Source organism: Canis lupus, chromosome 17, assembly GCF_048164855.1.
Source record: "Canis lupus baileyi chromosome 17, mCanLup2.hap1, whole genome shotgun sequence".
NCBI classification, from domain to species: Eukaryota; Metazoa; Chordata; class Mammalia; order Carnivora; family Canidae; genus Canis; species Canis lupus.
Genome location: NC_132854.1, coordinates 36,529,117 through 36,543,941, shown reverse-complemented (window position 1 = coordinate 36,543,941; position 14,825 = coordinate 36,529,117). Strand labels below are relative to the sequence as shown.

The 14,825-nt window shown below is 33.8% G+C and overlaps 1 pseudogene; it reads left to right on the top strand.

The window, feature by feature from the left end:
* The first annotated feature begins 2,336 nt into the window (after positions 1–2,336).
* On the top strand, positions 2,337–2,656 carry LOC140608388 (large ribosomal subunit protein eL42-like; annotated as a pseudogene).
* Positions 2,657–14,825: the final 12,169 nt, after the last annotated feature.

Sequence of the window (14,825 nt, the reverse complement as noted above, 5' to 3'; positions counted from 1 at the left end):
AATCTATCTCAAAATCGGAAGGATTTACTCTAAAATATTACTAGCACTTATCTCCAGATAAATGGTGATTTTTAACTTTCATCTTAATACTTTTAGTATTGCCCAAGTTATTACAGAAGGCATATTACTTCAAGAAAGAGTCAGCTATTCCTCTTAAGAAAAAAAATGACTTATATTTACCACGCAAAGAAATGAGCTACTAAAATTTCAGTTCTGTCTTTGTCAGAGAGAAGTTTTGTGTTCTCAAATTACAGGGCACTCATTAGTCTTCCTAACCGTATCTAGACACAGGGGAGAGTATGCAAGAGAGCCTCTGCTTGTGGATTACTTACACAAAGAGATAACAGACACAGTAAAATATAAGTTATTCCCATAGAGAAGGCAAATGTGGATCATTAGCACTGACCCCTTTTGAGATGGCATTGAGAGTCAAAATTATGCTTAGGGAATTTCTTGGATTATGATGTATTTCAGGATAATGGAGCAAGTCCCTGTGCTACCCCATGTTGACAAATGTGCATTGATGACAACCATACTGAGAAGAATGGAACACTGGACTCAATACTGAGAAAGATTTACCCACTGTAAATACTACTCAACTCATGTTCCCATATATCCCCTTTACTGTCTAGATGTTGGGGTCCCAGAACGCTCACCTCTACAGCAAATAACTGGATCCAAGCTCCAGAGAGAAGTTGAACAACTGAGAGAAGCCCTATTATAACAACTACCTCTTCTTCCTCTTCCTTCCTTTCTTTCCTCCTCCTCCTCTTCTTCTTCTTCTTCTTCTTCTTCTTCTTCTTCTTCTTCTTCTTCTTCTTCTTCTTCTTCTTCTTCATTTTAAACTGGAAGTCTCTCTAATTCAAAAGATCTAAAGTAAACTTATTTCCTTCACTGTACTTAAGCAACCACCCACACAAAATGCTACACATAAAACCTTAATGTTCAGCCAATAGTTATTTTTCCTAAAGCAATACCAGTGAGATTGCCAACAAGCACAAATTTAGTCAGGTCTCTCTGACTCTTGGTTGATTTATGAGAAAATAAATAAAACTTGTAAACAAAAATATATTTAAATGTTCAAAATAAACACAAAGTAAAACATAGCCACATGTATTATGTCTTCTGTATATTAAATGTTACACTTTTTAATGGTGTTACATACAGGTGGTAAGAGTACAGAAATGACTATCATCTTGTATCCTGCTATTGGTGCCATGAGTATTTGATACTATGCTATTTGATAGCATATAGCAAAATACATCAAGTGCATCATATCAAAGTACTCTACCTTTTGACCAGATAATTGCATTCTAGAAATATCGCTTAAGAAATTGAACAAAAATAGGAATGTTTAACATGAGAAATGTTTTGTTTCTTTTGGTAAAAAAATAAAGTCATCTTCACATCTATCAATACAGGGATGACCATGTGATTATTAATGTTAGCAATAATTAATATTAGTGTTATTATTAATATTGTATAAATATTGGCAAGTAGTTTCTTATATTTATATGAAAATGTAAAGAATCAAAAATAGGGATCCCTGGGTGGTGCAGCGGTTTGGCGCCTGCCTTTGGCCCAGGGCGCGATCCTGGAGACCCAGGATCGAATCCCACGTCGGGCTCCTGGTGCATGGAGCCTGCTTCTCCCTCTGCCTATGTCTCTGCCTCTCTCTCTCTCTCTCTGTGTGACTATCATAAATAAATAAAAAATAATAATAATAAAAAAAAAGAATCAAAAATAGCCAAGAAAATACAAAGGAAGAAAAAAGTTTAGAGAACTTAACCAACATTTATTAAAACTCATTTTAAAATATAATAATAAAAACAGTATGTCTTAGCACAAGCATAAATAAACAGACCGATAGAATAGAAGTCCAAAAATACACCCATGTATATCCACCAAAGGGCATATGACAAATGTGGCTCTGCAGTAAAGTAAGAGAATAGTCTGCTGAATAAATGTGTTGAGTCAGCTGGCTAACCATATGTATCTGAATAAATCCTAAATCTTGTCTTCTATCACACAAAAACATATTCCAAATGAAGTACAATTCTAAATGAGAGACAAAAAAAATAAAATAAATCTTCTAGGAGTGAAATAAAATATCCTTATGACCCCAGGATACACAAAGATTTTTCAAAAAGCACTAAGCATAAGGGAAAAAATTATAAATGGACTAGATCCAATTTCATAAATATTTTGTACAAGTATCTCAATAAAAGAATAAAAAGATAATTCACACAATGGGACCAAATACATAGTGACCAGTGTCAATAAGAAACTTCTAAATATCAAAAATTAGCTTTCCAGCAGACACCTTACTTGTAAATATGGTGAATGTTCCTAAGACCTGTTAGACTTTCCACCAGAAGTGTGGCAAGCACCAACCACACAAAATGACAGAATATAAGAAAAGCAAAGATTCTATTTATGTCCAGGGAAAGTGGTGTTATGACAGGAAGCAGGATGGCTATGGTGGGCAGACTAAATTGATCTTTTCGGAAAAGGCTAAAATACCAAGAAGATTGTCCTGAGGCTTGAATGTGTTGAGCCCAACTCCAGATGTAAGAGAATGCTGGCTATTAAGAAATGCAAGCACTTTGAACTGGGAGGAGACAAGAAGAAAATGGGTGAAATGATCCAGTTCTAAGTTTCATATATTGTTATATTATGAAGGCAATAAAATCTTGAGGTTATGTTCACTTGAAAATAAATAAATAAATGACTAAATAAATAAATATCAATAATTAAAGGGAAAAATGGTTAAAGACTTTAAGTCACATCTTGTAAAATAGGAAAATCACATGTCTAACTTATGAAAATTGCCTCACCATCATTGTTCAAAAGGGAAATGCACATTAAAATCACAATAAAACATCACCACACATCTCATAGAAGCTATAGTTTTTAGTCAGTATTTTTCATAATCATGTGGAGTAACTATTATTATCATATGATTCAGTTTACTGAAGTATGATTAACAAATAATATATGTATATATTTAAAGTATACAACACGATGTTTTTGTATGTGTATACATTGTGAAATGATGATCACAATCAAGCTAATTAACATAGTCACTGGTAATCAACCTTCTGCTCTCTGTTATTGTTTTAGATTTTGACATTTTTAGAGTTTGACCTTTTTTAGACTCCACATATAGGTGATATCATGCAGTATTTTTCTGTGTTTGGCTTATTTCACTGAGCATGTCTTCCATGTTCATAGATGTTGTTACAAATCTGAATCTAATGATAATTGAAAAAAATCATTTATCACAACCAAGCGGAATGCAAGGGTGGTTCAATATTCATAAATCAATCAGTGTGATATATCAACAAGAGAAAGGATAAAAAAAACATATGATCATTTCAATTGACACAGAAAAAGCATTTGGCAAAGTACAACATCCATTCATGATTAAAACCCTCAACAGAATAGATTTAGAAGAACACACCTCAACACAATAAAGGCCATATATTAAAAACCCACAACTAACATCATACTCAATGGTAAAAAACTGAGAGATGAAGAACAAGACAAGGATTTCTGCTCTTACTAACTTTATTCAAAATAGTAGTGGAAGACCTGACCACTGCAGTCAAAGAAAGAGGAATAAAAATCATCCAAATTAGTAAGGAAGAAGTAAAACCTTCAATATTTGCAAATGACATGATACTATATATAGAAAACCCTAGAGAGTCCACCCAAATCTACTAGAACTGTTAAATGAATTCAGTAAGGTGGCAGGATAAAAAAAAATCCATATAAAGAAATCTGTTGCCTTTCTCCACACTAAAGATGAAGTGACAGAAAAATAAATTAAGAAGACAATGTCATTTACGATTACACCAAAAATAATACAATACTTAAAAATAAACTTAACCAAGGAGATGAAAGGCCTGTACTCTGAAAACTATAAAACATTGATAAAAGAAATTGAAGACAACACAAATTAATGAAAAAAATATTCCATGCTTAAGGGTTAGAAAAACAAATATTGTTTGGGTACCTGGAAGACTTAGTTAAGTGGCCAACTCTTGATTTCCACTCAGGTAATAATTTCAGGGTCCTTATATTGAGCCCTTGTCTGGCTCTGCACTCAGTGAGGAGTCTGCTTGAGGACTCTCTCTCCCTCTCCCTCTACCCTTCTCTCCACTCTCTTTCCAAAATAAATAAATTTGGGCAGCCCCGGTGGCTTATCAGTTTAGCATCACCTTCAGGGTGGTGATCAGGGCGTGATCCTGGAGGCCCAGGCTCGAGTGCCATGTTAGGCTCCCTGCATAGAGCCTGCTTCTCCCTCTGCCTGTGTCTCTGTCTCTGTCCCTGTCTCTCTCTCTCTCTCTCTGTGTCTCTCATAAATAAATAAATGAAATCTTTAAAAAATAATAATAATAAAATAGATAAATCTTTTCTAAAAAGGAACAAATATTGTTAAATTTTTCATACTACACAAAGAAATCTACAGATTTAATGCAATCCCTATCAAAATTCCAACAGTATTTTTTTTTCACAAAAGTAGAACGATAATCCTAAAGTTTATATGTAACCACAAAAGACCCTGAATATCCAAAGTGAACCTGAAAAAAAAGAGTGAAACAGGGTATCACAATCCCAGATTTCAAGATATACGACAAAGCTGTAGTAATCAAAACAGTATGGTACTAGAACAAAAAATAGACATACAGATCAATGGAAGAGAATAGAGAGCCCAGAAATAAACCCATGACAAATGTCAATTAATCTTTAAAAAAGGAGGCAAAAATATGCAATGGGAAAAAGATAGCCTCTTCCCAAAATGGTGTTGGGAAAACTGGACAGCTGCATGGGAAAGAATGAAACTGGACCGCTCACCTTCCTATCCCATATACAAAAATAAACTCAAAATGGATTAAAGATCTAAATGTGAGACCTGAAACCATAAAAATCCTAGAAAGAGCGCAGGCAGTAATTTTTTTTTTTTTTTTTTTTGACGTTGGCCTTAGCAACATTTTTCTAGATAGGTCTTCCAAGACAAGGGAAATAAAAGCAAAAGTAAACTATTGAGACAAATCAAAATAAAAAGCTTCTGCATAGCAAAGAAAAAAATCAACAGAACTAAAAGACAACCTACTGAATGGGAGAAGGTATTTGGGAATGATACATCTGATAAAGCGTTAGTATCTAAATTATATTAAGAACTTGTACAACTCAACATTAAAACAATAAATGACCCGAATTAAATGGGCAGAACACATAAACAGACATTTTCTCAAAGAAGACATTTAGATGGCCAACACACACATGAAAAGATGTTTAACATCACTCATATCAGGGAAATGCAAATTAAAACCACAATGAGATATCATCTCACACTCATCATAAATGGCTGAAATCAAAACCACAATAAATAACAAGTGTTGATGAGGATGTGGAGAACAAGGAACTTTCAAGCAATGCTGGTGGGAGTGTAAATGTGGACACTGTGGACAACAATATGGAGGTTCCTCAAAAAACTAAAAGTACAATCACCATATGATCCAGTAATTCCACTTCTAGGTATTTACACAAAGAACATGAAAGCACTAATTCAAAAAGATATGTACACCCCTATCTTTATTATGTAATTATTTACAATAGCCAAATTATGGAAGCAGTCCAAGTACCCATCAATAGATGAATGAATAAAGAACACAATATAATACTAACTACTCAGCCACAAGAAAAAGAATGAAATCTTGCCATTTGCCACAACCAAGATGGATCTAGAGGGTATAATTCTAAGTGAGGTAAATCAGCCAAATAAAGACAAATACCATATGATTTCATTCATATGTGGAATTCGAGAAACAAAACAAATGGACGAAGGAAAAAAAAAGAGACAAACTGAAAAACAGACTTTTAACCATAGAGAACAAACTGATGGTTCTCAGAGGGGAGGTGGGACAAAGCTGAAGGGGATTAAAGAAGATGCTTACCATGATGAGCACTGAGTAATGTATAGAACTGTTGAATCATTATATTTTACACCTGAAACTAGTAACACTGTACATTAACTATACCGAAATTAAAAGCATTAAAAAAGGTAAGAGAAATCATTCCATGTGTATTATATGATCTTTCTTTCTCCTTAAAAATGCAAGCATATCTCATTTTATTGCTCACTGCTTTATCGTGCTTCACAGATACTGTGTTTCTTACAAATTGAAGGTTTATGGCAACCCTGTTTTGAATAAATCTATTGGTGATATTTTCCAACAGCTTTTGCACACTTCATGTCTCTGTGTCACATTTTGATATTTCTTGCAATATTTCAACATTATTATAATTATAATTATTATAGTGATCTGTGATCAGTAATTAATTTACTGAAAGCTTAGATAATGGTTAGCTGTTTTGTAACAAAGCATTTTTAATTAAGGCATATCCATATTTTAGACATAATTCTATCGTGCATTTAATAGACTACAATATAGTGCTAAAATAACTTTATATACACTGGGAAAACAAAAAATTCATTGGACTTACTTTATTACAATATTCATTTTATTGCTGTGGTCTGGAACCAAACCTATACAGTATCTATGAGATATGTCTATAGTACAAGATATGGGATATCCTAAGGAAAGGCCTTCTAAATGTTTCCTAGGATTAACAGTAATTCAAATTTTCTTTTGCATGCATAGGAAATCTGCAAATGCTAAGTTCCCAGAAAGACTTCTGGGCATTCTAATTTTCTAACTTTTTCTACCTCCCCACAGATCCTATGAATATAGCTTTTTTTTCTTTCCCTTAAATCTATTACTATTTATATTTCCCCCTCAACAAGTTTACAGAGTGAGGCACAGCTTCTCTTAGTACGCCTCTACTTTTATAGCCTTAAAATAAATTTCTATTTGAAATTTATTTTTCTAGTCACTATAGAAAAACAGATAGGGGTAAAACATAACAAACTTAGGTAAATTGTAAAGGTTTCTACGTTCTTATGATATCTGAAATTTTCCTTAGGGTGTTAGCCTCAATTTCCTCAATTAGTGGCAAGCGCAGACTTCATTGGCTTCTCACGCTCCACTTTTATTTTATTTTTTTTTAATTTTATTTTTATTTATGATAGTCACACAGAGAGAGAGAGAGAGAGAGGCAGAGACACAGGCAGAGGGAGAAGCAGGCTCCATGCACCGGGAGCCTGACGTGGGATTCGATCCCGGGTCTCCAGGATCGCGCCCTGGGCCAAAGGCAGGCGCCAAACCGCTGCGCCACCCAGGGATCCCCACGCTCCACTTTTATTAATGAGATCACCATGCTCCAACAAGTGCAAGCTGCATAAAGGGGTCTAGAGGAAGAGATGTCATACAGAGAGAAAGGGATGAAGCAGCAACTAGGCAACAGACATGTAAGTGAAGAAGCCACTTTGGGTTGGGAGTGTATTCTCTATCCCTAGTTGCTTGCCATATCCATGAGAGAACTGCTCTCCCATGACCTTTCTAATCTCCTGATCTACAAATTATAAGGAAAATAAAAGGTTGTGTTAATCCTCTAAGTTAAGGGAGAGATTTTGTACAGAAATAGAAAATGAGAATGAGTGATTACTAATCTCCTGGTACATCCTCTTCCTCTACTGTAATATGAGTGCGGATAATAATACCTATCTCATAAGGTTATTGTGTTCATTACATAAGGTTTATAATATACACACATTGAGGGGGGATAAAAGAATCTGGGAGATTTAAAAAATCTGTTATATATACTGACTGTAAGTTGTGATAATTTTGTTGCTATATAATTAGCATCCCACTGAAAAGAGTGATATCCTCAGTGGTGTGATAATGGATGAAATCATAATATAAACCTATCCACACTGACATCCTACTGTAATTAACTTTGGAATCTGAGGCTTTTACAGTCTGGTGAACATCATTATGTGTGGTAAGCAATGACTTCTGATTTCTTTTTTAATACTTACAGGATGAAAAGGTGAATCCAACTTGGTTTAGTAATGAAATAAATTTTCAGAATCATCTTAATATCTTTAATTTATAAATTGCCTTAATATTTTTAATTATTTTGTTTTTGCCAGAGTTAAATACCTCTTGAGAAATCTTCCTAATTTGTTTGCTATTTCAAGTCATTCATCCCTAATAACATGAGGGCATTAGAGACATAAACAAGAATTTCATATAAATCAACTACCTGACTAAGAAATAGCCAGTGGGAAACACGGGACTAAATATAACCCTAGTAAGAAAATAACTCATTCTGATTAGAAAAAAAGAATCATTTTAAAAAATATTGATAACAGAGAGATATTTTTATTAGTTTTTTAACTTTATAGAAATATTAGTAGTAAAAAATGTAATCTGTTTATGTCCCTTATAAAGATTTTAAATATCTTACTTTATTTTTTTTCTATTTGACATATAGACCAAAAAAAAAAAAGTGCTTCAAAAAAAAAAAAAAAAAAGTGCTTCAAATGGTAGGATTAGTGGGATCAGAACAACAAACGAAGATCCTTTTGTCCTTTTTATTTGTTTTACCTTTTTATGGCAAAGGAGTCTACGCAGAGTTAAGTGTTTATTATAATTCAAAATGGGGGGAAATTACATAAGATGTTTAAAAATAAGTAATGTGTAATATTACAGTACCAAAACCAAAAGGAGTTAAGAACAAATCTTCAGATGTCTATGTTGATTATGACTTAATGTTCAATGTGATTGGATATCAGAATAGTTAACCATAATTCCAAAATTTGCAAAGCATTCTATCTACATATGTATTTATCTGAAATGTTTTTCTGTAGTGATATAATATCTCAATATATTTAAGCCATTTCCTTTCCTCCCACACTTAGAGCTCTCACTTTGTTCCCAGTAGAGATAAGTCAATTAGTCCAGCCAGGCACTGAATCCATACTGAATGTCAGGGTCTGTGTGGCTTTTTAAAAAAAATATTTTATTTATTTATTCATTAGAGACAGAGAGAAGCAGAGACATAGGCAGGAGAAGCAGGCTCTCTGCAGGGATCATGACCTGAGCTGAAGGCAGATGCTCAACCATTGAGCCACCCAGGAGTCCCTAACTGTGGTTATAGCAATCTCTATGTGCAGTCCAGTGGAGAAGAAGATGGAAGGAAGGGAGCAAGCAAGGTAATTTTCTTTTCTATCCATCCCCCAAAAGAATGTGTAATAGAGAAATGGGGAGAGTTAATTTAAAAAAAATTGAGAAGAAGAATGTGAAATACCCAGCAATTACTCTAGCAATTCCAACAACCTTACTCTGGGATGTGAAATGATTCTTGATCAGGCATTGATTTTATTCCCTGGAAGAACTATCCTTTCTACTTTTCTTCTCCATTTATCCTCTTTGGCCACATCTGAAGTGTGCTGAGAAAGTATGCTTTTCTTGGAGCCACACAGTCTTCTCAGTTCTTTCCCTGCTTTAGAAAAATTGAGGTTCTAAGGGGGGCATATTGGTCATTTTTAATTCTTTTGTTAATAATCTTTTTCTTATAATTGTTGCCAACAGTAGTCAATAGCAACTTTTACTTTACAGGGCTGCCATAACAAATTACCATAGATTGGTGGTGTAAAGAACAGAAATTTATTTTCTCATAGTTTTGGAAGTTAGAAGTCTAAGATCAAGCTAGCAACCAGTCTGACTTCTTCGGAGGCCTCTTTGCTCATCTTGGAGATGGTTGTGTTCTCACTGTCTCCTGACATGACATTTTTCTGTGCTCCTGCATCTCTGCTGTCTCTTTCCCTTCTGACCCCATTACTTTCCCCAATTTTATATTACCCCAACCTTAATTACTGTGTTAAAGTCCCTATCTCAAAGTATAGTCATATTGGTGATTAGGGCTTCAACATAGGAATTTCAGAACACAGTTCAGTCCACAAACAGCAACCAACATATGCTACTAATTTTCCATTTTCCAACCTCTTTCTCTAGAAATATAATTGTATCGAATACTGAATCTGCCTCCCAAGGTACTTTAAAAGAGTTTTACTAAATATTTTGCAGTGTGAAACGTGAATTCTTTCCAGTCACTTATATTAGGCTCCTAAATAGCTCCACCATACTTTGGGTAACAATTTCTACATTAGTCAGCATAGAATAGTTATCCTTGTGATAACAAATTGATTCTCGAAGCACAATAAATTAATATCATAAAGATATAATCAATCATTTATTTTAAGTGTTATTAGTTTTTAGTTATCTGTGATCCCTCAGAATAAGGGTCATACTTATAATACCCATTTCATTCAAGAATGCACGCTCATGGAGGACCCACCAATTTACAGCCACGTAGTATAGAACATGTATATTCTTCAGATGGCACGGCAGGGAAAAATAGATACTAAAGAATCAATCATAAGTAAGCCTTATGAATCACATAAAAATGTGTTGTTATAATTCTTACTCTTATTAGCTAAAAGCAGTCATAGGTCTTCACCTAAGGAAAACATAAGGTAGAAAATAAAATACTAGGAGAATGTTAATAATAAAATTATTATAGACTCGGAAATCAAAAGAGAGCACTGCATGTCCTTCCAAAGGACATGGTTCACAAGAACTGGTTCACAACAACATCTAAGAACTACTTGATTTTCTAGGAGAATTTTTCTCTTTGACTTTGCTATTTTCTATTTCACCAGAGCCAATACTGTTATGTAACATATTAACTTGTAGAGAAGTTAAATAACCTCAGAAGAAAAATAATGCTAATCGTTGTGTTTTACTGACCCATAGGACATTACCCAATGTTGTTATTCTAACATGCCTTGTTTTCAAAATGCCTATAAAAGGCCATTCTCAAAAATTCTTTTTGGAACCAACTTGACCATCTTCCTAGTTCCATCTCTGAGTTCAATAAGATAATTTATACATGCTATATGTCTTATGAGAGTCATGAAATTTTTGCCACCTGACATATCAGAATTTTATGTATAATCAATTGGCTGTCCTAGATGCACCAGAAGAATAGTGACTCTGTTTTCTAAAATTGCACATTCCCAGACAAGAGGAGTGTTTTCCACATAGTATGTAGTCAGTAATCTTTGTAGAACGATTTAAGGAAATCATTCTGTAACTTAGAAAACAAGCCTATAACTTAAGCATTGCTGTATTAATTTTTAGTATAATACAGCATCTAATACTGCCAGAAATAAATCTCAGTGACACCTTTAATATCTCAAAAGTTGAATTTTTGAAAGTAAAGGGAGTAAAAATAAAAGTTACCCATGTTCCATGGATTAGGTGGACAAATATTCTGCAATGTCACATAATATTATATACGGACTACCCTGAAATGCTCTACAGCTCACTATTGAAATATTTGAGCATTAGCTTAACTAGTTAGTGGCTGTTTTCAAGTTTATTCATTATGTTTTTTTCATATTCCAAAATTAGTTTTTTTTAAAAATATTGATATTGCATGCTCTTAAGATTTATGTATTTCATTACAGTTTATCCAGCTTTTTAAACTTAGTATATAAAATTTATTATAAAGATAAAGAGTTCCTTATATAGTTGGTCTTGACATGAGGTACTAATTTCTAACCTTATATCAATTCAACAAAATGAATTCTGTAAAACAGTGTTTTACTTGTACAAACAGGCAACAACAATTCATTTCTCTAGCTGCCTTAACTTCTCTTCCTGCTACAATAAATCTTTGTGCTCTACAGACACTCGTTTTTCTCTTGCTCTTCTTCATTTATGTCAATATGCTTTCAAATTCATGCCGACCTGTTTAGAGACTTGTTTTGAGGATGACACATGTCTTCTTTTTGCTGAAAAGAGTGTAAGAAGAATTAATATAGTCCCACATTCAAGATTAATGTAGTCACACACCAAAAACTGGCTAGAGGTGCAACTCCGCTTTTTAGCAACCACTTATCATGAAACTTGGACACCCTAATATTCACATAAATATTTCCAAGCAACATAATATCCTTAGAAGCTCATGAATTTAAAATTTGCTCAGCTATTTTTGTTAAGGAACTGATATTTTGTATTTATCTCTCTGACTTTCCAAATAATCATGTTTCATGGTTGACAGAAAATCACCACGTTGCTCTATTAGCACACTGATTTTCACTTTCACCTACGGTAACTAAGGTAAATGTTTAAGATACTGTCAACTTTACATTATGTAATAGATTTTCCATGGGTAAGATGAAATTGATTGGAAAGCTCCCAACTATTCAAACATGCTGAACCAGATTATTTTTCTTTTAAAGAAAAAGTTAAGAAATACCCAATGGAAAATATCTTATAAGGAGTGAATATTAAATTGAATTCAATCTATAGATGTATATATATATGAATTTAATTCAACAAATAATTTATTAGAATTTCTTGTTTTTTATAACATTTATTTTATGCAAACATTTTACATATTACATGGGATAAAAATCTGAGAAGCTTTTCATGATACACAACATTGATTATGATATAAATTTTAACTACCTCTCCTGCTTGCTCTCCTGCCAATGACCTTAACTCCATCCATGTATCTTGTTGTATTCTTTTTAGAATCCCTAAGTACTCTGATGTTAAACACTTTCACATAATGCTGCTCTCCAAATTACACACCTATACTCTATCTTAACACCTGTTTAGTATCTATTTGATTTTCAAGATTCTGTCTGAATGCTATCCCATTTGGGAAGCTTTTATTCACAGCTCAGACTAGGTTAGATATTCTTCCTCTGTTTTCACTCATCACTGACTACATATCTTCATAATGGGGCTTTGTATGCTACATTGTAATCTGTTTGCCTGACTCTCTTACCCCAAGTAGACTCTGACATCCTTGAAGGCAGTGACTGTACCTAACTCATGTCTTTATTTAATATTATGGGGGCTCATATTTTCTATTTGAAATTCTTAAGTAGGAAGCAGATATTTGCAAGGCTTCCAAGAATTTGGAAAAGTTCAGCACAAGCATCAAATGATCCACTGAAATTAATGACACCGAATAGGAGAACTACAGAAAACATTTACCATCTCATTAGTATAAAAAGGTTGCCTATATCTGGTAAAGATACAATGACCATGGAAATGTAGAGTCATTGCTTATAATGAATTTTAAAGGATGGTGGCAGATAACAGTGAAAATCTAGGTGTGAAAGGATTTATAATGTATGAAAGGACATGGTCTTAGTTTTGTTCTCAAGCCAGCTTATTTTCACTATTTAGTTTAGTACCACCTGGCTGGAGGAAGGGGCCTCCTTCAGTAGCAAAAGTAATTAGATGGCAATGTAATTATAAATTGCAATCTGAATTTTCTTTTGCCTTCCTATTTGTCTGATAAAGGTAATTTAGTAAACTAAGTTGATTAGATTTTTCTTGAGATCAGTAATTGATATTTGAGAATCAAGGGAATGTTAGTAAATTCCTGCTAAAGTTTAGACATTTAAAAATGCTTACAGAAGTATGTTTCGATAAACTGATAAATTTTCAAATGATAAGTTTTGTTCCTAACCTTCAAAGAAGAAACAAGAAACCTGGGACGCCTGGGTGGCTCAGCAGCTGAGCATCTGCCTTTGGCTCAGGACACAATCCTGGGGTACCGGAATCGAGTCCCACATCAGGCTTCCTGTATAGAGCCTGCTTCTCTCTCTGCCTATGTCTCTGTCTCTCTCTCTATGTCTCTCATGAATAAATAAATAAAAACTTTTTAAAAAATAAACAAGAAACCTACAATGATGTGCCTGCCAAGAGACTGTTTCTTTCTGGATATTCATACTATATAAATTATAGATACTATAGAATTATAGATAGGGCGCAATTCTTTTCAGCCTATTTTAATTTAAATATAGTCATATATATTGCTTTTCTTTTTTTAAAAAATTTATGATAGTCAGAGAGAGAGAGAGAGAGAGAGAGAGGCAGAGACATAGGCAGAGGGAGAAGCAGGCTCCATGCACCGGGAGCCCGATGTGGGATTCGATCCTGGGTCTCCAGGGTCGCGCCCTGGGCCAAAGGCAGGCGCTAAACCGCTGCGCCACCCAGGGATCCCTATATATTGTTTTTCAATGCTTAGAGATCCCATTAATGTAGTCTAAGCACATCTTCTTATTTATGCTTCAATTATATAAATTTTACATCAGAATGTTTAAGGAATTATTAGATATGATCTTGTATAAGTTAAATATGATAGTCTATGCTCTAGTAAGAAACAATCCCTAAATCACATCAGCATATCACTTCAAATATTTCTTTGGTGACTCTCCCAGGCAGCTGTGCTCCTTCATGAAGTCAGTCCAGGACTACTGCTGGAAGGAATGAGTGGAGAACCATGCCTCTAGGAAGAAGGGTTAGGTATGCCATCTCCCTTCATGTGTTAAGTAAATCACATGGTCATATCTAACTTTGATGATATGACATAAATTCAATCCCTGCAAGATCTCAGAACTTACTCACTTGGATTTTTATATTTTCTTTTTTGATGCAGAATGCAATAAAAACTATGGTATATAACATGGGTATAGTTTTAAATTCTAACACAAATTCAATCTGACTTTCTAAAATTCATGGACAAAGGCTGGGTATAACCTCCCTACATTGATTATAATAGTTTGAAATTCATATCCTTTTACTTTCTTTGATTTGAAAGTAAATATTAAACTGAAGATTTTCATAAGCTTGGTTATTATCATTCCATATTTTTAGCCATTTTAAAGTTTTATAGATGATGACCTGATTCTACAATGAAACTACTGTTTTTTGATCATCTGAAGCTAACTAGTTGTGTTTCTTACTATAATTATTTGCCATTTGCGACATTTTCATTCAGCGTCGCTTGGAAAAGAAATCTACCATAACTTATAGATTTCA